We start from the raw sequence: 8,295 nt of genomic DNA, 5'->3' as shown, positions 1-8,295 counted from the left end.
GAAAGAAAGAAAGAAAGAAAGAAAGAAAGAAAGAAAGAAAGAAAGAAAGAAAGAAGAAAGAAAGGAAAGACCCAAATTAAAATAAGTGGGTAAAGACAGTTCATTATTGAGAATAAGAAGTTAATGGGCAGGCCAAGATAATTGACAACTGTAGATGCAGGAGAGGAGGCTAGGGTAAAATTAAAAAGGTAACTTGATTTGGTGTCTTGTAACTATCTAGCTCTAGCTCATATGTATAAAATACTTGGAATTTAAGAAACAAAACAAATGAGCAGAGGGTAAAAAAAGAGAGAGAGGTAAACCAAAAAACAGACTCATTTTTTTAAAAGTTTATTCACCTTTGAGAGAGAGAGTATGTGAGTAGGGGAAGAACAGAGAAGGGAGGGGTGGGGGACAGAGGGTCCTAAGCAGGCTATGACAGCTGTGAGCCCGATATGGGACTCAAACTCACGAACCATGAGACCATGACCTGAGCAGAAGTCTGATGCTCAACCAACTGAGCCATCCAGGCGCTCCCTCCTGAGAAGTGGACTCTTAACTATAGAGAACAAAATGATGGTTACTAGAAGGTAGGTGGGTGGGGAGATGGGTAAAACAGGGGATGGGAATCAAGAAGACCACTTGTTGTGATAAGTATAGGGTGTGGTATGGAACTGTTGAATCACTAAATTGTACACCTGAAACTAACATTACCCTACATGTTAACTGGAATTTAAATAAAAACTTAAAAAAAAAGTGGTAAAGTCCAGGGTAAATGTGATAAGTTCTATGGACCTTGGTTCCAGAATTTCAATATTCTTCAGTATTTTTTAATAGTTTGATAACATGTGAGGCTCTACAAGTGGTATAGTAGATATTAAGATTAAAAGAATCTATAAATATTTAAAAATATTATCTAAAATATATACAAAACTCTTTGACATTTCTTTTTTTTTTTAATCAATATTCCAGGTCATGTGAAATAAAATTACTGGGATAGACTCCAGTTGGTGTTCTGGTTTTCTATTCCCAAGTTGGAAATGTCAGGGCTGAGCTCTGTGTTGAATCTTGTAAGGGAATAGTATAAAGAACACAGCTTTCTTGAAGTTAATGGAAAGGATGATTAAAGAAAGCAACCAGCAGGGAGCAGCAGCCCAGGTTCCTCAGATCTAGCCAGGGAACCGTAAACAACCAAGTAGAGTGTCACCATCTCCACTTAACAGGAACACAACCTATTGCCAAAGCTTTTAAGGATGATTCAGATCCTCTGGGTGACTTAAGTCTTTGCATAAAGAAAATATAACCTTGCCATCAGAGACTCAATTCCTTGCTCCATCCTTTGAGTTATTTGATACGTACAACACCAGCCATTAAGAAATGGTCAGAGCAGTCACATAATCCTGGATTTTCTCGGTCAGTACCAAATTAATAATTTCTGTCTTCTTGTTGGAGTGAGTGTGTCTTAGATTTGAAATCAGGAAATAATGTCCCCCTGCACCTGACATCACTGAGCATTAAAAAATTACTGCCTGGGTGCCTGGGTGGTGCAGTCAGTTAAGTGACCGACTTTGGCTCAGGTCATGATCTCACGGTTCGGCCCCATGTCAGGCTCTGTGCTGAACGCTTGTTTGGAGTGTGGGGCCTACTTCAGATTCTGTGTCTCCTTCTCTCTCTGCCCCTCCCCCGCTGGTGCTCTGTCTCACTCTGTCTCTCAAAAATAAATAAATGTAAAAAAAATTTTTTTTAAATCACTACCTTAACTCAGATGGGACAGAGAAAGTAAGAGGGGGTTTTCTTAGAGTTTATAAGTTCCACACCAATTTTCAGCTTCTTAAAGAGAAAGGATCTAGGCTCTGAATAATCAAAGAGTTCAGGATAGTGAAGAGGTTAGCAGAAAATATGGGTAATTTTTTTTTCGATTTTAATGTTTATTTTTGAGAGAGAGAGAGAGAGAGAGAGAGAGAGAGTGCACACAGGCGCGCAGGAGTGGGGAGGGGCAGAAAAAGAGGGAGACACAGATTCCAAAGTAGGCTCCAGGCTCTGAGCTGTCAGCACAGAGCCCAACGCTGGGCTCAAACACAGAACCACATCATCATGATATGAATAGGACACCTAACCGATTGAGCCACCCAGGTGCCCCTGGATTGTTTTTATTTTTATTTTTAGAAAAGAATCTTTGAGGACCATAGATTTAGCTTAGACACCTCTGTGAAATTTCTGAAGTGAGATCTAATCTACAAGACTGATCTCACTTCTCATCATTGGAACATTTAGAAAAGACCCTAATAACCACAGGAATTGCGAGTAAATATAATGTAGATGCACCTGCTGTTATCTCTCCTATTCACTTATTACACGGGATGCATATATGGGTGTGTATATGTGTGTGTTTGTGAGTTTTCTCAGCATCTCCCCCTATTATATTATGAAATTCTTCAAGGTAAGGATACATATATTTTTACACATCTTCATGTTCTAGAGTGTGACATAGAATAGGCAATTAATAAATGCATGGTTTTGCAACAGTACATGCATGTTTAATGCATGAATGCTATTTCCAAGAGAGGAAAAGTAAATAAAACAATAGTTAATTTGCTTTAGCTTACATGCTTAAATACCTCAGTGAAGAAGCTAGAATCTTGGCTTTTAAAATGGAATATAATTCATTTCATTAGCTTGTATATAGGAAGCAGAAAGGGCATAGACTTTGGATGGTTGCCTAGCAACTGCTTACCACTAATAGGAGACACTTTTGGAGACAGACCTGAAGAAAGGATCCTAAACCACTGCAGCATCGAATATATTTTCTAACTTAGATAGAGTTAATTCTTGATTATTAAATTCCACTTCATCAAATGGTTTCTGACTAGTTATGTACTATTTGGCTTTCTTCATAGGAGCATAGAGAAAGCGGTGTTCTCCATTTGCCTTATTCGATCAAGTATACCTTCCTCTCTACCACACTCAGGGTTGAAGAGATAAAGCTGAGTGAGTTTTCTAAAACGAATGGTGAGGGGCGCCTGGGTGGCTCGGTCGGTTGAGCGTCCGACTTCGGCTCAGGTCATGATCTCGCGGTCCGTGAGTTCGAGCCCCGCGTTGGGCTCTGTGCTGACAGTTCAGAGCCTGGAGCCTGTTTCAGATTCTGTGTCTCTCTCTCTCTGACCCTCCCCCGTTCATTCTCTGTCTCTCTGTGTCTCAAAAATAAATAAACGTTAAAAAAAAATTTAAAACGAATGGTGAGCAAAGGCATATGGAAAACATGGAACCAAAGAACCTGCCTGTCTGGAACCAGATAAAATTATAAGGAAATGCCAGATGTGGCAGAGATGGCCATTGTTGAGGATGCTGATGGGTAATTGTACTCAATGTAACTGATTGTGTCATTCCTCAAGTTAAAATCTGGAGAAGCTTGCACGGCCTATACCACCTCATGACCCTCAGACTGGATATATCTGACAGACATGTTTTCTTAGGTCTAGTTACTATTAGCCTCCACAGTTTTTATTTTATTTTATTATTTTTGAGATGGAGAGAGAGAGAAGGAGAAAGAGAGAGCAAGCCTGAGCAAGGGAGGTGCAGAGGGAAGAGGGGGAGAGAGAGAGAGAAAGAGAGAGAGAAGCTTAAGCAGACTCCACACTCAACACAGAGCCTAATGCAGGGCTCGATCTCATGACCATGAGATCATGACCTGAGCTGAAATCAAGAGTCAGACACTTAACCAACTGAGCCACCCAGGAACCCCCATCTCCATAGTATTTTAAAAATTACTTGATCAGCAATTACAATTTGGGACACTTTATGAACCTAATGTGTAATTCTATACTTCTTGAAAAAGTGGAAGTTCTAACAACACAGTGATTATGGCTAGGGCTTGGTAATATCCACTTCCTTTAGTGGAAGGAGACATTCTCCAGTCTACCACAATTCTAGTCACTCCTAAATGATCAAACAGCTTTCATGTCAGGATTCCTTTCAGGGATACAAAACATACTGGTAAATTGAAGCACTCAGTGAGCTGGAGGCAGCTGATAGTGACTAAAGAGAAATAGTTTGCACATTTCTTCCCACTTTCAAGTTCAGGGCACATGGTGATACTTTGAAATTGACCATGGTGGGATATTACAACAGAAGCCTGCAAATGTTATCATTCAGGTTCTCCACCCAGCCTCAGAGACCAATTGCTAAAGCTTTTACCAGTGTACCACCAAATTGAGATGAAATGAGAGTAGCCACAATTCACAAAGCTGCTTCAGTTATATATGTTACCTGCCTTACTGAATAAAATCGCAATTCACAATAAAAATATACTGGAACTATCATAATTGATGTCTACATTTATCTTTAAAAAATTTTTTTTTCAACGTTTATTCATTTTTTTTGGGACAGAGAGAGACAGAGCATGAACGGGGGAGGGGCAGAGAGAGAGGGAGACACAGAATGGGAAACAGGCTCCAGGCTCCGAGCCATCAGCCCAGAGCCTGACGCGGGGCTCGAACTCACGGACCGCGAGATCGTGACCTGGCTGAAGTCAGACGCTTAACAGACTGCGCCACCCAGGCGCCCCATGTCTACATTTATCTTTTAAACATAATAGCAAATAGTCCATTCCAGTGATACTGAACTGTTTGCCATTTTTAAGACGGGACATTTTTCTTTGTAAATATTCCCTTTTTATCGGATAATCTGTCTTGTCCATATGACCAATGACTGCCTGTCTTCCAAAATTCAACTCAGATATTCTTTTATTTTTTAACTCATCTCATCCTCTCCTAAGTTACCTCCTTGACCGGCCTCAAGGCATATTTGTATGTTCCACCTCTGTGCTTCTGAATATGAAGCACATTCCTCTAATAGTTGTTCAGTGCTGGGCAATTGACTGATTGTCTCTTTCTCCTACTGGATTTTGTGTTACTTGAGAATATAGCTTTGCCTTTTTTAAATATCCTTCTAGAATGATACATTTCCTATTACCCAGTAGGTGTTCAGTAAAAATGTCTTTTCTTTCTTTCTCTCTTTCTCTCTTTCTCTCTTTCTTTCTTTCTTTCTTTCTTTCTTTCTTTCTTTCTTTCTTCCTTTCTTTCTTTATAGTGCGAGTAGGGAAGAGGCAGAGAGAGAGGGAAACAGAGAATCCCAAGTAGGCTCCACACTGATGTTAGGCTCGAGATCTCACAACTGTGAGATCCTGACCTGAGCCAAAACCAAGAGTCAGACACTTAACCAACTGAACCGCCCAGGTGCCCCAAGTTTCTTAATTTTAATAAATATTTAGCATGGAGAAACGTAAAGTTCTTTTTATTTTGATACATTTTATACATGCTTGTTATAGTCATAAATACTTTCTGTCTCTTGCTTGAAACATGCCTCCCAAGACTGAAACATATAGATAGGGTGATGTCTATGGAGATAAAGTATGGTGACAAGAGAAAAAATGGCCTACTAGGACCACCAGGCTCTCAGCAAGGGACTGAATGAGAATGAGTCCAAGGCTACTAACAACAAATCCAACCACCTTTCCACTGGGTCCCAGTTGCCTCTCTTATTGTGTAATCCAATTGCTCCAACTTTATCTGCCTATTCTAAACATTCCAGCACAGGTATTCTTTATCTTCTCATAGGCTCAGAAATTCAGTAAATATGCCATATATCCAGTTTAATTATTTAACACCTTAAATCTCTACTTATAACGTGAGTCCATTTCTACCTTTCCTGGAGTTCCTCAGAGACATCCCCTATCATCACCTTATCATTGAGATTTATTGATATCATTTCACTTACCAACTGCCTTCTTCATTTTATATCAGAGGCAGATGTTCAACCTGGCATCTTCCCCAGTTGCAATCAATGTACATAATACCACAGGCCCTTGATGGTTTCAGAACATTTTCCTGCCTATAAACAGGAAGACAGTTCAAGGTTTCTGAAGGCACATTTCAAGTGATGCTGCTCAATTCATCAGCAGGTCTCAGTTCCTTGGTTGTTTCATATTGATCTATAAAAATGGACTCTGATGTGGCAGCGTGAGAAGTGGTCCTAAAGAAGAGATGAAAACCATGCTGGCACAATGTAGATACCATATCCTACTGTGCTATAAGTATTAAATGAGTATGTTGAGGAAAGCTTTGATGTGTGGTGCAGGAGATATTGGATAACCCCTGCTAGGTGCCAAAGCTGTTTACTGAGATTGTTATTGCTTTTCTATTCAGTTTTTTTTTGGATGGCTTTTACTAGAAAAGAAAGAATTTTTTGGTAATAGTTATTTATGACTTTCATGATCTGTGAGAACAATTATCACTTAAGAAGAATATTTTCAGAATAATTGTCATATGAATTTCTCTTATGTTACATTAATACAACTTGCTGCAAATAAATTTAGTGTAATAAATGTCATTTATCCAAGGTTTTTAACAACTTTTTGAATCGTGTTTTTAAATGGTTTTACTTATAATATTCAAGCTGTCACATTAGAAATATTTTCTTTCATTTTGTTTCTATATGGTTGCTTTTATTGTCATTTTTATCATTTATTTAGTACCCATTGAGCAAGTCCCTATAACAAAGCAAAGGTTTTTGTCATTCTCCACTGAATTTGGCTCTGCTCTGACTATTCAGAGACAATCAAACCAAGAAAAACTTTAATTGTGGTTGATGAATTCTGAAAATGGCATGACTTTTAAAGGATTTCTCTCACAAAAATCACAACAGAAAGCACACAAATGAGTTTTTTAATCTATCTTTCAGAGTTGTGCTCACTTTCTTCTCTTGTTACAGTTATTTTTTAGCTAGATTAAAACAACCTGGTATTTGGAAAATCTGATAGACAGGACCTACATAGGTTTATACGATTCTATTTACAGATATTTTAAAGAATTTTTGGCAGTGTCTGTACCACAGGGTGTCCAGGTTATATCAGGGAGGTGGAATGAGGCAAGTGTTTCTCAAAGTGACAGTTATAAGTGAGTAAGACATAGGGAGATAAATCACTTGGTCATCATATTGATCTGAATTCTTGGAGGACATAGATCATAAATTTGAAGGAGAAAGGCAATGTATTTCTGCAAATGGATAGTGCTTAAGTCCCTAAAATGCTCCTTGAAAAAAAATGAGACACAGAAGAGGTTACTTTACCCTAAAACAATCTCACCTCCAATCTTGGCAGATTACTGAATTCTTCAGGCTTCTTGATTATCCTCTTAGATTAACATATCTTTAAGTGAGGCAATAGGGGTAGTCACTGAATGTAGATTCAGAGAATTTAGGCTTGAAAACAAACTTTGCCTCTTACCAACTGTTAACCTTAAGCAAGTCATTTAACCTCTGTAAATATTGATTGCCTCATCTGTAAAATAAAGTTTGCTGTAAAAAAATTACACAAGTCTCAAAAATCACATCATGCACAAAATGCAATGCGACCTCAAACCAAAAACCATTCCATTTCTTCATAGAACTCTGCTTTAGGAGCTAGCAAAAATTGTTCCAGTTAAACATCTAGTAATTCCTAAAAATTCTAGTGCTCCATGTTACATTATGTTGCTGTGTGATGAGGCACTAAACACTATGGGTTAGGCTTCACTAAAATTCATAATTGGTTTATTGCCAGAAGAAATTGGCAAGTACACATACTAAGTTCACAAATTTGAATTTCATTTTGCTACATAATTTAAGATTTTCATCTTGCAAAAATAACCTTGGTCATCTCACTTAACTCCTCGAACCTTCATTTTTCTTCTTCGATAAAGTGGAGAGAATAATTCCAACTCCGATTCACAGGTTTATGAAAAGGAAATTTAATAATGTAAAAATAGCTATTATATTACCTAGGAATGTCCTGTGCTTATGTGCAGAAGCCAGAGTCTCTTGTAAGCATGAGTTGCTGTACTATCATGCTCTAAAGAATTACCTATTATTAGGTGAGATTCATTTATTCATTCATTCAAACCACACTGATATACTTCAAATATCATTCAAAGGTGGAAGACCCTAAGATACATAAAACACATCCCCTAATTTCAAGATAATGTATAGTCCAAGACTCAGCTCACTGTGGCCCATGTGTATTTCCTTTGTGAGCATAGTTTATTTAAATTTTGAATTGGAATGCTTTTTAATGTACCCTCTGTCCAGTTGTCCAAATGCTCAAATTCCTCCCTTTCTTCTTATATGAACCAACTCTAGTCAAATATGATAAGTGTACTTGTCTCCCAAAGGCCATGTAATACAGGTATTCCTTCCCTTGGCCAAATGGAAAAACCCCACTATATATGCCTTACTAATGTGGTTTGACTTCAAGGATACTTTTAAGATGTGTGTTCCCAAGCA

The sequence above is a fragment of the Herpailurus yagouaroundi genome, unplaced genomic scaffold (genome assembly GCF_014898765.1).
Source record: "Herpailurus yagouaroundi ecotype Mexico unplaced genomic scaffold, PumYag 182, whole genome shotgun sequence".
Classification (NCBI taxonomy): Eukaryota; Metazoa; Chordata; class Mammalia; order Carnivora; family Felidae; genus Herpailurus; species Herpailurus yagouaroundi.
This window is presented reverse-complemented; position numbering follows the sequence as displayed.